Source organism: Copidosoma floridanum, unplaced genomic scaffold (genome assembly GCF_036245765.1).
Source record: "Copidosoma floridanum isolate Cflo_tuat_1 unplaced genomic scaffold, Cflo_Japanese_pri ptg000033l, whole genome shotgun sequence".
Lineage (NCBI taxonomy): Eukaryota > Metazoa > Arthropoda > Insecta > Hymenoptera > Encyrtidae > Copidosoma > Copidosoma floridanum.
This window is the reverse complement of record NW_028321910.1, coordinates 6,533,087-6,549,344: the sequence shown is the minus strand read 5'-3', so window position 1 is coordinate 6,549,344 and position 16,258 is coordinate 6,533,087.

Sequence of the window (16,258 nt, the reverse complement as noted above, 5' to 3'; positions counted from 1 at the left end):
CGGACGGTGCTCGTACCGAAGGTAACAGGCTGATAACGTGTTTGAGTAGAGCAGCAATTAGGAGCAGCACCAAGAACACCCGAGAGCAGCACCAAAGTGACCAGTAGCAGTACAACAACAACTCATACCCTTGATGGCAACACTAAGTCAGTATGTAAGAGTAACGTCAATGATACCCGAGCGCGGCAGCGACGGCACTAGCAGCAGGACAGTAGTGCACACACTTAATGGCAGCATGAGGTCAAAACGCGAGACCAACGTCTATTATACTTGTGAGTGACATTAATGGCATCAGCTGCAGTGTAGAACCACCATGCACACACCTAATGGCAGCTCAAGATCTTTACGTAATAGCAACTTCGATGATACCCAAAAATGGCACCGACAGCACTATCAGCAGAACAATAATGCACACACTTAATAACAGCATGAAAATAATACGTTAAAGTGACGTCGATGATACTCGAGAGCGGCATCGGTAGCACTAGCAGCAGTACAAATCGCAGTAACTTACTGGCAGCACGAAGACAGCGAGCACGAGCAAATAGTCGATCACCTAAGAGCAGCAGTGGAACTGCTGTCTTCGTGCTGTTTGCTGCTAGACGCAGTAATGTGCGCAGAAAAGAGTGGAAGTATTAAAATGTCTGGTGAGAGGTAGTACAGACCCCCCACTGCGCAGTAACGTGCGCAGTAAAGTGAAAGAGGTAGTAGGGTAATGGGACTCGACGTCGTAGTGTCGCGGCCGCCAGGATCCCCATTGTCCTGGAATTCCCATTGTCCTAGAATCCCCAATGTCCTAGAATCTTTACTGTCTTACAGGTTGCTGCAGTTAACACCACGCAAGACTGTTAACAACCCAATCTCTTTCCAGATACGATTACCATTAAAGTAATAAAGTAATAAATAAAAGTTAAACACACACGTAAGTCGCCATCCCTGGCTAACATGTCACAACTAATATGTTATATATTAAGTCAAACTATATATACATACTTACAGCGGCTGCTGTAAGTGTGTAGTGTAAATGGTACGTGGCGTGAGTTGGAGCTACTTGCCACGTACTACCGAAAAAGTTTGAGAAAAAGATGATTACTAAGTACATAGGTAAGCGCTTGGGAAGAAAGAGCTGCGTGTGAAAATGTATATAACTTTATATACGGCTGAACTATAGTGGGGTTGGAAAAAAGTCTTTTTACACCTTTCTCGGTCTAGCCAGCTGTTGCCCAAAATTTATAAGACGTAAGAATGAGAACTTTATTTTCAAATGTGTAACTTACCATATTTCTATAAATAATTATAAAACTACTGGAAACTACCTTAGACGGTAAAGAAGCACATACATTTTTGAGAGCTTTTTACCACATAGTTCAAAAGAAATAGTAATAAAAAAAGTGCTCTTCATTTGATTTTAGACGATAACAAGTAAGTATCGCGGATGGAGCAACGTCACATTGTCACAATAATAAAAGTAGATAGCTATATATGTGCAATTATGTATAAGTATACGCAAAGGCATTCACATTTCACTCTGATATTTTGAATACGAGATGTTACATGTATATTTTATATCTGTCTATAAGATTGACCTATATATTGGGAAACCACTATCTTAAACAAAATTCAATGTTTAGGTAAGTTTTATGTGTTGAGTTATAAAAAAAGGTCAAATTTTTTTTTAGTGCAAGACACCTTATGTATGACACTTTTAATATAATACTAATACTGTCTAGTATTTCAACGCCTCGTACGGAGACTAGCCGTATTCCCAAGACTTTAAGAAGACCAGCGTTATTCAATATCTCTGACGAACACTGATTTTATCTGCAGCTCCTTGCGAAAACTAGACGTATTCATGAAATGTTTATCGAAAACCATCCTTATTCACTGCGCACTATCAAAAACTATCCTTATTCACTGTGTGCTATTGAAAACTATCCTTATTCACGGAGCGTTATCAAAAACTATCCTTATTTACGCGGTGCTGTTAAAATTTTTTCTTATTAACGAGCATTCTTGAATATTAGCACTATAAGAGTATAATAAACAGCATTTTTCTAGATAAAGTTCAATACTTTTTTAAAACTACTTTAAAAAACAGTTTATTCAGTATTTTTACTATTATTGATATCATTTTATTTTTTTATTTTTTTTATTGTACTGTACTATTGTTTGTTTTAGAAAATTATTGTCAAGTACTATTTCAGGCGTAAGTTTATTATTATTTCGTGGATTAACAATTCCTACAATTTAATTTTCAGGAAATTTGAAAAAAAAAATTAAATTTTTTAAAATATGAAATTGTTCTTGAAATAAAAGTTGTTTTTGTGAAAAATTGTATAAGGTATTTTAATTTATTAGAAAAATATCTTAAGTGCCAATTTTTATGCTAATGTTAATATAAATTTTTTCTAAAGGAAATAATTAAAATTAGCTCATTGGAGAGGGCACTGTAACGATAATCACTAATTTCTCCATTTAACTGTTTTGTTAGCCTTCCTGAGTCTATTCACGATCAACAAGTGATAAGGAAACAAATAATCAAGCATTTAAGAAAAAAGCAATGAAGAGGTTTTTTCCGACAACTGTCATCTACTAGGAGGTTTGGCAAATATGGTACAAAAAAACGTAAAGATTTCTTTTGAAAATGACAGGCATTTATTTATCAGTCAAAATTTTATTGTCGTTATTTAAGTGTGGATACAGATGTCTTTTATATAAGCTACTAATCTGTTAAACTAAACTCATTTTATTTCATATGTTATGCTGCTGCATACTCCTTAATTTGTCTCTTTTACATGAAAGTTATCTGGCATATCTCATAATAATGCCAGAAGAAGATAAAGATTTATATAATCCTCTTGATGTACCAGTTAAACTGAGAAAAGGATTATACCGTTTTGTTCGTTGCGATCAATCACAATTCTGTAGTTTTTAATTTATTTTTCTAGAATCTATTAAATTCATTATACAACTAAAGAAGATATGAAGTGGCTTCATTAGTCCAAGAATAATCTCTTTCTTTGTTGAAACAAATACATTCTAATTATTGTTGTATTTCTTTGCTAGATATATTTATACATCATAATTACGTCAATACCTGTAAATTAGAAAAACTCTTATTATTCTGTTTCTCTGTAGCCTTAGTAATGGTTGTTAGTTATGACATTAATTGATGTTTTTATGTTCTCTCGTAATGTTTTTTTAGAGTTATCAATAAAAAAAGTGAAATCGAATGTAGTTTTGTTTCTTTAAGGCAATTTTTTAGAAATTCTAAAACATTTCATGTGTTTAAAAAAGAGTTATTTCAAATGAATACAATGATGCCTTAAAAAAATGGTTATACTTTTAATCACATGGAAAACATACTATTTAATCTAAAAAAGATTATCCTTTAACGTACAGCGTGTATTGTTTGGAGAGCTGGGTGTATAATTTTCTGATGGTCATGATTCCGGTCTGCTGAGCGCTCAATGAAGTAGTGGTCCAAAGTCACCTTGTAAGGATTCACAAAATTCCACGAAAAACATTCTCCAGGGGGAGGAGGATTGAAAAACTATCACTGAATAATGGTTTTAAAAATTATCTGTGTATTTAATAGCTTATGAGATGTCAGTTTGAATAGTCATCTTGCCAAGTTTGAGCCCAAGAAGTGACCTTAATTCGGAATTATGATGGAACAATAAAAAATGTCAACTTTTGCATTATACAAGAAATAAAATTATGAGCAAACAGTTCTGCAAACCGTGTAAAACTTGTTTAGGTGTGTAGGGGTTATTAAATAGGTCAGGAAAATAAGTCTGGCAGACAAGCAAGTGGTCAGAGATTTTGGAAAAACACCCGAATTTCCGCGACCATCTCGCGTTTTTGATTAAAATGTCGGATTTTAATTTTGTTTGCTTAAAAATTAAAAGAGAAAAAAGTTACATTAAAAAACTATGAGTAATTCCTATAAGCCTTGATCCATGGCATTAAGTTGAGTCTTTTAAGTTACATGATTGGAGCATGTAATTAAAAATAAATCAGGTAATAAGTTTGAAGAACTATTCAAAAATGACCATTATAAAAGACCATAATACTCTGTTGCTGCAATAATACAAAAAAATCAGAAAACGCTAAAAATATTGACTATAATAGTTATTACCATTAGAATACAATGATAGAAGACTAGCATTTTGAAATCAGTAAGCTTAAGTACACAGACGAATCTTAGGATACTAATGTATTAAAATGAAGTCAAGCACATGATATATTTAGTCTATAGCCATTTCAGTTCTGGTGTAATGAGTCTGATCCATACTCAATTCAATTCTTAAAAATTTGCAATGTTCAGTAAACTAAGAAAATATTTAAGCGCAGTTTTGCGGGTATTCGTTAAAGAATTTCGATCTCGAAAGTAAAAGATGCAATGTAAGAATTTAATATTTAGTTTTTTTAACGTATGAATATTTTAAACAATGCATTATAAATTGATAAGCAAATAAATTTATTTTTGGACATTTATCAGTATTATTCCTTCAATTCGTTAAAAAACAACCTTCAGATTCCGCTACCCTATCAATCGACAACAAGTAGCTTTATTACTGTATTATACATACATACATACATATCTATCGATATATATATGTGTGTGTGTGTATATCCCTATATTATATAGTTATTTGTGTGAGAAATTCCACACATCCCCCCCACCAGCCCCCACACAGACCTACCACATGGTCCCCGACACCCCCCCCCCACAAACGAGCTGAAATTCGACCGTTTTCATCGCTAATTTGACATTTTCTAACTTTTTTCTCAGACTTCCCACATCCCCCACACAATTTTTTCTGTTCCTCCACGGAGCCCATACAGCCCTGCTACAGGCCCCCCACATTATTTTTCATACATCATGTCATGTATACTCGTTAACTAATAAAATAATAATAAGTGACTTTCAATTAAATACCATAAATATTGCTGATTTCTATTTAAAAATTATCAAGTAAAGTCCATAAATTATGTCAAATCTGTTTTTAAACAAATATTTTCATTACTTTTTTTTTTTGCCTTTCTATTTAAATAAATAAATTATTTTTATCTTTGCATCTTGATAAAGCCACATATAATTGACCATAAGAAAATACGGGTTTTTCTAAATACAAACCTGCACTATCAAAACTTTGACCTTGGGATTTGCTTATTGTCAGAACAAGAACCACAACGATTGGAAATTATTTACGATACAAAATAAACGGTTATGTTAAGGAGCTTCCTGTGTCTTAGGTTATTCTTGGAGTAAGGACTCTATTTCCAATTTTCTCTCCAGTTATTATTTCTCCATCTATATTATACTGTAATAATTTTGTGATTAGTAAGCGTGTTCCATTAAAGAGTCCATCTGATATACTAAAATTTCTCAGTTACATCACTATTGAACCAATTTTTGATTTAATTTATGAGGTGGTAATCCTTTACGAATAATGTTTAACATTTCTACCGGAGAATTTAAATACATATTATCGTCTGATTGATTAACCTCCTTTATAAGTTGCGTTATCTATACTAAAATAAGTTTTAATTTCTCCAGTTAATTTATTAGAAATTTTATTATTTAACTAAGGGGTGTTCTCGGTATGCAATGTAAGTATAACACTATTCATCGAACAATTGTAGATATCAGAAAATATTTGAGAACATACATCATTTGAGATTCAGTTCTTACGAATGTTAAAAGTTTTTATTTTCCCTTCCCCAATTTTTAATATCAATTATAAAAATTCTCTTTCGTAAAAACAAATATCAATTTTCTATTTTAAAATTTGAAATGAGTTCCATAAAAATAAGAATTACATTGTTTATTGAAGTATAATTTTTCTATTACCGTTTTTTATCACTGGGAGAATCTGACGAAAATTATCTCTTAAAATAATTAATTTATTTCCAAAATATTTTTTTGTATAACATAAATCTTTCAACGTTCTGTCTCTAATTTTTAATGCTTTTTTTGGAATCATAAAAGCCTCATCCCAAATAATTAAATCAACTTCTCTTAATTTTTTTATCTGACTCGAATTCTAAAAATGCACTCTCTTTATTAAGATCTAAAGGAAGTCTAAAAATTCTATGACTAGTTGTCCCCTTTGAAAGCAAAATTGATGCCATGCCAGTCCATGCCATTGTCATAATTTTTTTATTTTGACAAATAAAAAAAAAATTAACGTTTAAATACACTTATATAAATAAGTTTTTCCTGGCTCTCCAGGACGATCTATTAAAAAAAATTTTTTTTTTGTTCGCAAACAATATGAAATATATTTTTGTGGTCATTATTAAAACTTTTATACATCGAGTTAAATATTTCTTTACTGAAATGTATTTTATCATCTATATCTTCTTTTTTACTCTCCATTTTTTTGGTGTCAGTAAATAAAAGCATTCACATGATTTATCTTCTGATTCTAAAATTTGGTTAATATGTAAAAGAGCTCAATCGTCTTTATTATTAGGCCAACCCTTCGTAAAAAATTCTTTGTATTTACTTCATATTTCATCACTCCTAACGTTTACTGAAATTTAAAACCAAGCAAAAAATTTTCTTAATTGATATGAAAACATAACAGCAATTGTTTCTTCAAAAATTTTATTGATTTTTTTATCATTGTCTATTAAACCCATTACGATTGCAGTATCTTCAAAAGTTTTATAAGTTTTTTTTCATATGTTTTAATTTCTTTGAACGATGTCGATGCAGTTACTTTATTTAATACAAATTTTTAAAATCTTTCACGATCTTTTGGAGATACAATGTTTAATCGACCAATCGCAATATTATTTATTATATTTTTTCTTTAAAATTAATTCTTAGTTTAAGATTACTATTTGAATTTTCATATGTTAGAATATCGTTGTTCGAGAAATAAACTATAACGTGGACATTAAATAAATTTGAGAAGTTTTTAATTTCAATACTTGTACCATAAGTCCCATTTTTTGACATTATGTTGATATATTTATTACTCCTTTTTACATTTTGATGATAATTGTTTCCTACTATAAAATTATAATAATTTTGCCATTTATTGACAACATTATTGACTTCTAAAGAACGAGCTCTCATGTAGAAATCGTCGTCACTATATAGAAAATAAGAAAAAGTTCGGAATACACAATTTCCGTCCTCTTTTACGCTAATTTTTATATTGTTTATTTTTGAAAATTTTAAAAATATTTAGTTTGATCTTGAATCAAATTTTAATAGTACAAAGTATAAATGATTTTTTTAATTTACAGTGTTAAATACCGTAAAGAAATTATTTTCGTATTTTTCATTTAATCTGAAAATGAAAAATTTTTTCTAACCACTTCTATTAATTGTTAAAATATAAAATGCATAATAGTAACAAGAATAATACAAAGTGTATGTTATATGAAGTTTAAACAATTTATATGTGATTAAAAAGATTAAGACTATTTGTTGTTTAGAATTTAATCATTAAAAAAATAATGTTTAAAGCAGAGAGTTCTAAAAAAACTTTTAACGTTCCACAATAGTACCTTCTCGGTGGTGTGGAAACTTACTGATAATCATATAACTAATGCTTAACGATATAAGTCAAAAACTCTTTTTCCTCACGAAATTCTGGGCACTAACCTCTCCTCACTAAAAGATGAAATTTAAAAACTCTTCTTGTAAGTTAGAACAGTAAGGGGTTGGCGCGCAGAGCGCGTGGGGGGGCGAAGCCCCACCAGTATAATAATGGATATATATATTTGTGTGTGTGTGTGTGTGTGTGTGTGTGTGTGATACTTTATTGATTATTTTAAGAAATTATTTCTCATTTTAATTAATTATAAAAAGGAAATTAAACGTACATGCTCACACACACACACACACACACATGCAATGACATAAATACTTACTACAGAGAAGCATGTACGCTCAATTTTCTCTATCATTAATAGTAAATACGAAAAGCAATTTTTTATTTATCGCAAAAACACCATCCTTCAGAGGAATCTGCGTTTGCAAATAGTATGCATTTAATACCTCACTTTGTAAGACGTTAATGCATAGTAAAAATGCCTATAACTTTATGACTCTGCTCTTGAGTCGTCCTTTTATTGTATTTTATAAGAAATAAACGAATAATTGCAAAAATTATGTACAGAATAGATCTGTGCGCTTACTTGCTTATTATTTAAATGCAATAATGATACATTATACTTAAAAAAAGGTCTGGAGTCAATACAACATACAGCATGCAATAAAATAATAGTGATTGGTGCTGGAAAAATGTATTAACATTAAATTTGTGTTCATAGAAGTGTACGTAACGAAAATTTAGCCAACAAAAATGATGCGTTACATTTGTAACAAAAAAATTCTTTCATCTAAGGCCACCAAAGTGCTTCATTAAGTTATTTAAATGTTAAGAAAACAATTGTTAAACAATATTCTTAAAATATAATAAACCCTGTCAGAAAATTTAATAGTGATACTATTTCAAATTGCTCAGCTAATAAGGCTAGTCTTCGGTAGCGCTTTGTGGATAAAAAATGTTTTCGATAGCTCCCCATGAATAAGGATAGTTTTTTAATAAGGTTAATTTAAGATTTGATGCATTTTTATTATTAAACTATTTTATCGTATAGTTGTGGTAAGCTTCTTCTTTGAGCTATATACACAAATTAAATAACATTTTCTAACAAAATAATTAGATGAAATATTTAGTGATTAACCGCATCGAAAATTCCGAATGTGTCATTTACTCCAGTAGCATTTATTAATATGAATTTTAAATTGTATGGATGAAACCCAAATATGTTAAATGACTGTTATTTAGAGACTAAGTTATTCTTATAATTAATAATTATTAATAATGAAAATACTTGCGAAAATCGTAAAAGCTATTTACGAGTTACTTAAACAATTATTTATAATGAGCATTTTTTAATATTACTACTACTTAAAAAAAAAAATTTTAATGTATGATTATTAACCACCTAAATCGCTAAGCTTATAGAAAATAGGCTTACAGTTTATCAATTTATTTTCATATCATTTTAGCTGTATAACACGATTTATTGTGAGTAGCTTTTTTATTATAAAGTACGTCAATCAGTAAATTTCTTAATTGTGTCTTTAATCCATAACAAATAATTCCAAAACTTGAAAAATTAGTTTATTCTTTAATTGTCTGTAACCTAATTTTTTCTCCCTGAGCTCAAAATTATGTTAAGCGGCAATAATTCTTTTTCAAACGAAATAGCTGTTTTTTTTACTAAATTTTAATTATTTACTAGATACTTAAGGGAATCTAATTATTAAGGTATAAAATATTAATTTTTCTTGTTTTATTCATTATTGTTATCTATAACTTATATTTATCACAATAAGCCAAATTTTATAGTTAATTTGTCTACGAAGACCGTAAAAACAGTACAAGTAACAGCTTACCACTGAAACTAAAAAGTTATACGATTAATTGCTGAATGATTAATTTATTCATTACAAATCCTAATAGAGATAAAAAATTTAGGGTGTTTATGTTTAAGGCGTACGAAATTCAGGCTTAGAATAATAAGTTGTTGATGTAGTCAACATATTTGAATTTTCATGCATATTTGAAATTTGCTGCTAAGTAAGTATCCTTCGTTAGCAACATCATGTCTGGTCTGTCTTTAGTAGCTGTGAGTATATATATATATATATATATATATATACAAATACGACTTTGATTTACTTCATATATTCCATTATTTGTATAATTGATCATTTACGTAATGATTTTACTATGAGAGAGTCACCTACCTCCTCTTCTGAGGCACTGTTGGTCTTTACAATAATCTGCAAATCTACATGACACCGTAAAAGCATTATACCAGCTTCCTACTCATATAATATCTTTATGATTAGGTCATATAAAAAAAAACTACCGTATTACCTGGGAAGAATGGAAGACACAGAGTTTTAAAACAGAGCCTTTTAGGCAAGAAGCAAACTTTTCACCACTAATCTACTAAGAGCTGCCAACGCTGAATGCTGTTTGCCAGAACCTAAAAAAATACCTGTAGCCAATATCAGACGTCATTGGCAGTAATGTTTTATTTAAAGAGCACTTCTATCTACGTTATGATAGAAAATTTAGGCTTGCAGCTGACTTAACGATAAGACGATTTCTCGTACACTGAACCTGAAAAGATCTTGTTTTGAGAGTTTTGAGATATACTTGACTTGTTTTAATTTTTCTAATATATCTCTGGTCTATATTTGTCAGTAAGGTTATAAAATAGGACTAAACAGACTGAATGTAACTAGAATACATCTGGCGTACTAGCAAAAATACTTATTTTTTGATATTCGACACTTTGAGTATGCAAATGTGAAGTAAATAGTAGTGCAGTCGCCGAGGCTTTGTCTGCCTTCTCAAATTAAACTCATAACTGTTCTGCATGACATAATTAAGAAGCTTACAAATTAATGGCAGAACAAAAATATTGTAAGATCTTAGAATATTTTTAGTTTTTTTTTTTTAATTACTGTTATCGAACGGGATTGATCGAAACAGTTTCAATGATGTACGTACGTAATTATGTATTTTGTTTGAAATTGATTTATTAAATAAATATTAACTTCTACATGTAATACATGTTTGTTACTCAAAGTAATTAGATAGTTATAATCAGGCAGAGACTGTCTTACATAGTAGATATTAATGCTGTGGAAAGATGCAGGTGGTTATAGCATAGCACGGTCTACCAGATTAAAAACTGTATTCTTCGTTTATAATAGTGAGTGGTTAGAATAAAAAGTTGAAATAGTTTAATCTAGTAATTGATGTGATCATAACAATAATAGTAATAATTATAATAAAAACAACAATATTAATAGTAATTATAATAATCAGAATCGTAATCATAATAATGATAAAAATAAAAAAAATAATAACGATAAGAATAACAATGGTGGTACACCTGTCGAAAGCTGATAGCTTTTTATTTTTAGAAAAATAATTCAAAATGTTTATTAGGGCTATGGTTAAGTTTTTTTACTGCTAGTCGTCAGAGAGGAAGTCAGCTCATTTTGACCTAGGTATTCTGAATTTCCGTTACCTATGTTCAAAGTAGCAGTACAGAACTTTTCTTGACAACTCTGAGCCAGGAAGAGTGGAAAGAGCTATACTTGGTTTGATTTTCCCAGTCTTTTTATGTATGGAAAAGTTGGAGAGTATAACTAGATTACGAAGTTAGGCTATTACAAATGGTTCACGAAATCGTCAGTAAAATAGTATAGAGTAACCTGGTAAATTATGTATTGCGAAAATAAATGGGAACAATCAGATTATATTGCTCTGCTAGATTTACCGCAGTTAACAACTCCATAAAGACAAACTAGATGTGGCTCACTGCATAAACATAGTGTAAACGCATTTGTTTAGGCTATTCAGGCTCACGATAATTAATAATAACTTCCTTTGTCTACACCTTTAAATACCAAGTTATTATTGATCAGTGTAACCATTTTCAGCTAAGTTCTTATATCCAGTGGTTTCTAATGTTTATTTCAATAACTTGTACAAAATATACTATTTTATAAGCTTTTCATTTCCAGTAAATATTGGCCAGCGTGCATGTAAGTGAATAGACCGGGAAAGGAAGGAAAGAAGCCAACTGAGATACTACAGATGTAGGCTCGTCTCCTAACGTATTAATAATGAACCTTAAATCTAACAGCTAAACTATTGCAGGTATTTTTATTCGTTGGTAAAATAGCGGAAACGTAGTTCTCTGCGAATATAATTTTTTTTTTACTATTTAGAAAACAATGTTTAACAAGTAATTTATAGACGTCAAAAAGATCTACAAAATAAGATTAGTCAAGTTAAAAATAAATATTTTTTAAATAACGTTTTGGATAAATAACTTTACACCTAGACGTCCCAAATTTTTATAGACTGTTGGCTTGGGCCCATAGTATAGATCGCATTTTTTATCATTTTTCTTAGCACATTTTTTTCAAGAATCCATTTGTCAATAAAACAATCACTTTTTTGCTACTTAACTATCACCTTTTAGGTAGATAGTGAAGTGTCTTATTTGGGCTTATTTATTTTCTTAAGACTTTCACTTTTAGTCTTTTTTTATAGCTAAATGATTTTTACAACTTGGGTCTTGCAAATCCAAGTAAAAAAAGGGTGAACTGCCAATATAAAATAACCTAATTAATATAAACGTAGTTGTTTTGAAATGTTTGTCATTCAATTGGCAGAATTTTTCTTTAAATTGAAAAAAAAATAAATGCTATACGACCAAGGAAAGTGGAGATAATTTTCTCTTTTATAAAAATTTCTGACGATTTTTTTTTTAATAAAAGATGCTAAAATTTTAAGGGATTACAGTTCAATAGTTATATTTTTAGTACGAAAATACTACACATTGCTTCAGTGCTACATATTGTTGCTAAACTAATTTTTTCATTGACATTGATTTTATCAGCATAGTAGAGATAGCTGACATCAGATAATACAAGAACTAAGCATGGGCAATTTAAATGAGACGTGCTTAGAAAACTATCGATATCTTGAGTTTCCATGGTAAAAAAGTTATGACTAACTAATTTGGGGTAGATTAGTCAGGTGATATGCATTATGGTAGTTTTGTAAAAAATTGTTTTTAATTTTATTTATAAACCTAACCTTTACTTTTCTATTATATTTTCACTACTGTTTTAACTAATTATTATGGTTCTTATTAAATTGATAATGTTGTGAAGGCTCTTTGATACATGTTGTACACTGTCATTGATAAATATAAAACCTCAATGCAATAATCCATAGATAAACGACAGATGTTTGTGTTTTACGATCCATATGCAAATATTTGAACGTTACTATGCCTACTGAAAATTATTTATTTATAATTCTTTCAAAGGGAAGACGGGACACCCCTCCAAATGACCCCTTTTCGTAGTCAAGCGTGAGTTAATTTTCTTACGCTTGGCTTTGAACGACGTTTACTCTACGAAAGCTTACTTCAATCGCTGTGAAAAAAAACAATTATGTAGAAAAAAGTGAACTCATGTTACCGTCTAAGTTTCACGTGCGTAGATTAATTAGTATAGCTACAACAGTTTTGAAAAAAACCTTTGTTATTCGGCTCCTGTTGGTCATAGAGTAAGATTTTTTTTCCAAATTTATATAAAAAATTAGCGTTGTCAAATGATTTTTATTGTAAGCCTTTATTTTATAAATTGGCAAAGTTTAAGTTGGTTGCATTAAGCTATTTGTGCAATGATAAGAACTGCAGAGCTCTGAAGTGCTAAATTAACAATTTTGCAATAGGTCACAATTTTGCTTTTGGATAATTGGACGTATCGCATTTTGTTAACATTACTAATGTCTAAGTTATACTTAAATAATATTAAAAACAAGAGATATCCAGGCATATTTATCAATACTTTCATTCTTTTTCGTTCCCTTAAATTTGCGGTGCGTTTTGAGCTTGACAAACAATTTTTCAACTTTTTAAAAACCTTAATAACTCTGTAAAATTTTTTGCTACGCATCTTTTGCAGTTAACTTTGTTTCAAAAACCTTTTTTTTTTAAGTAATTGTGAAATACCTGAAAAATATGCCGTTTTTCAAATTATTTTGCAGCAATAACTATTGACGTGAAGCTTGCTCATTTCAACTTATTTAACAGCATACTATATACGCAACAATCTTTAATTAACAACAATTTTACTCCATTATGCAACTCGATGATTTGAGCAGAACTTTTTTTTTTGCTTGCACGTGTGTGTACAAATTATATTGCATTTACACATGCACACGCAGTTTTCTCCATACCAAGCAAGTTTGACTTTCTGTTAAAATTCAAACTTGGTGGCCCTATTATAAAGCGTGAAGTGCATTTAAAAAAAATTTAGGAATAATGAAAAAAAGAGAGGAATCGTTTCATCCTCGATCGCTGTCTGGAACTTATCAGTGTGGCGTGCTAGCAATCTAGCCTCAGACGAACACCACTAACACTTGCACTATTACGTATTACTATAACACTGGCAAGATTGACATAGAAGGTTGGGAAACAGGCATGAATTTTCAATCGTATGCTTACAATAAGTTAATGAATCTAAAAGCTTACAAAACGAACTAGCTCGTTTATTCATAGAATTAACAACAATCCAACTCCATTATGCAACTTTATGACTTGAACAGCATTATTTTTTTGCGTGCGCGTGTGGGTGCAAAATTATATTGCACCCACACATGGACACGCAGTTATCTCCATACCTAGCAAGTTTAACTTTCTGTTAAAATTCATACTTGGTGGCCCTAAATTGACTCCTCTCCTGTCTCCATTATTCTTAATTTTTTTTTTAATGCACTTCGCGCTCTACACTAAGGCTACCAAGCATGAATTTGAACAGAAACTTAAACTTGCTTGATATGGAGAAAACTGCGTGTGGAAGTTAGGGTGTAATTCACACACACGTGCACGCAAAAAAATAAATCTGCTTAAATCATCTAGTTGCACAATGGAGTTAAATTTTTGTTCATTCTATTAATAAATGAGCAAGTGAGTTTCGAGAGTCCTTAGATTAGTTGAATCTTTAATTAAAATCAAGTTTTATTTTGTTTTGTCTAGGTGCTATATTTGAAAGTATGTTTTGACAAATTGTAAAATATGATTTGTTTTTGTAATTTGTGCAATGTATTTTTTTTTTTTTTTAATTTTTCCATTAGATTATTCGCAAGTATTACTTTAATTATACTGTGATAACATGCAAATCATTTACTTTTTTTTTTTTTTTTTAATAAATGTTGAAAAGCTTCCTTTCAAAAGACTTGAAAATAAATAAGTTTTAGTAAGCACTGTTAACAGTAATTCAAATATCTGTTCATGGATCGTAACACACAAACAATTGTCGTGTATTTATGGATTATTGCATTTAGGTATTATATTTATTAATGACATCGTACAACGTGTATTAAAGAGCCTTAATAACATTAGCAATCTAATAAAAATCATAATAATAGATCAAAAACAGTAGCGAAAATATAATAGAGAAGAAATGGTTATTATTTATAAATTGAAAGGAACAAATTTTGTAATTTACAAAACTACCATAATTTGTTTCCTCCAGCCAACCTTCCCCAAATTGGTGGGTCATTACTTTTCGCGCGACCACGGGTACCCTAGATATCGATATTTTCTCAAGCGCGCCAAATTTGATACGCCCGTGCTCAGTTCTCGTAGTATGTAATGCCAGCTGTTCGTACTATGTTGGCAAAATCAATATAAATTTTAAAATTAGTTGAACAACAATATGTGGCACTGAAACAGCATGTGATATTTTTGTACTAAAAATATAACTGTTATATCTGTTGTTTTACAATGAAGTGACAGTAATTTTTATAAAAAACAAATTACTCATGCTCCTTTTGGTCGTAAGGCATTTATTTATTTATTTTTTTTTTTGTAAATTAACAGAAAAATTCTGCCCATAAAATGGCAAAAACTTTGAAACAACTATGTCTACATTCATTGAGTTCTTTTATTTTGCAATTTAGCACTTTTTTTCAATTTGATTTTCAACATTTCAGTTGCAAAAATCAATTAGCTATAAAAAAAGAATGAAAGTACAGCCGTCATAAAAGAGAAGAAGCTTAAATATAACACTTTGCAACCTACCGAAGAGGTAATAATTAAGTTTGTAAGTCATTTTTCAAAGGTCAAAATAAAAAAAATACCAATCATACTACGCGTCAAAGCCTACAGTCTTTTATAATTTGTAACATCTAGGAGTAAAATTATTTATTTAAAACGTTATTTAGAAAACTTTGATTTTAAGCTGTTTTTCACATTCTGTAAAAAAACAATAAAACCAATTTGAGCTTAACTGGTCTTATTTTGTAGATCATTCTAATATCTACAAGTTTCTTTCTGAAAACTTTTTGCTAAATAGTAAAAAAAAAGTCATCATTGCAAAAAACTACGTTGTCGCAACTTTACCGACGAATAAAAAAAATCTACAATAGTTTAGCTGTTGAATTTCAGGTTTGTTATTAAAATGTACAGAGACGAACCGTAATCCATCAAAATAACTTGGTTGACTTTTTTTTTCAATCACCCCTCCAATCGACTCCTTTTTCTGGTCTACAGCTGTGTTTGGTCAAAGTATAGCAGCTACGCGTCAGCTCACAGGTAATTTACCTTCTATTTGATGCACGTTGGTCTATACTTTTAATTTTTTTTCAGCCGTTTTAAAATTCTTAAG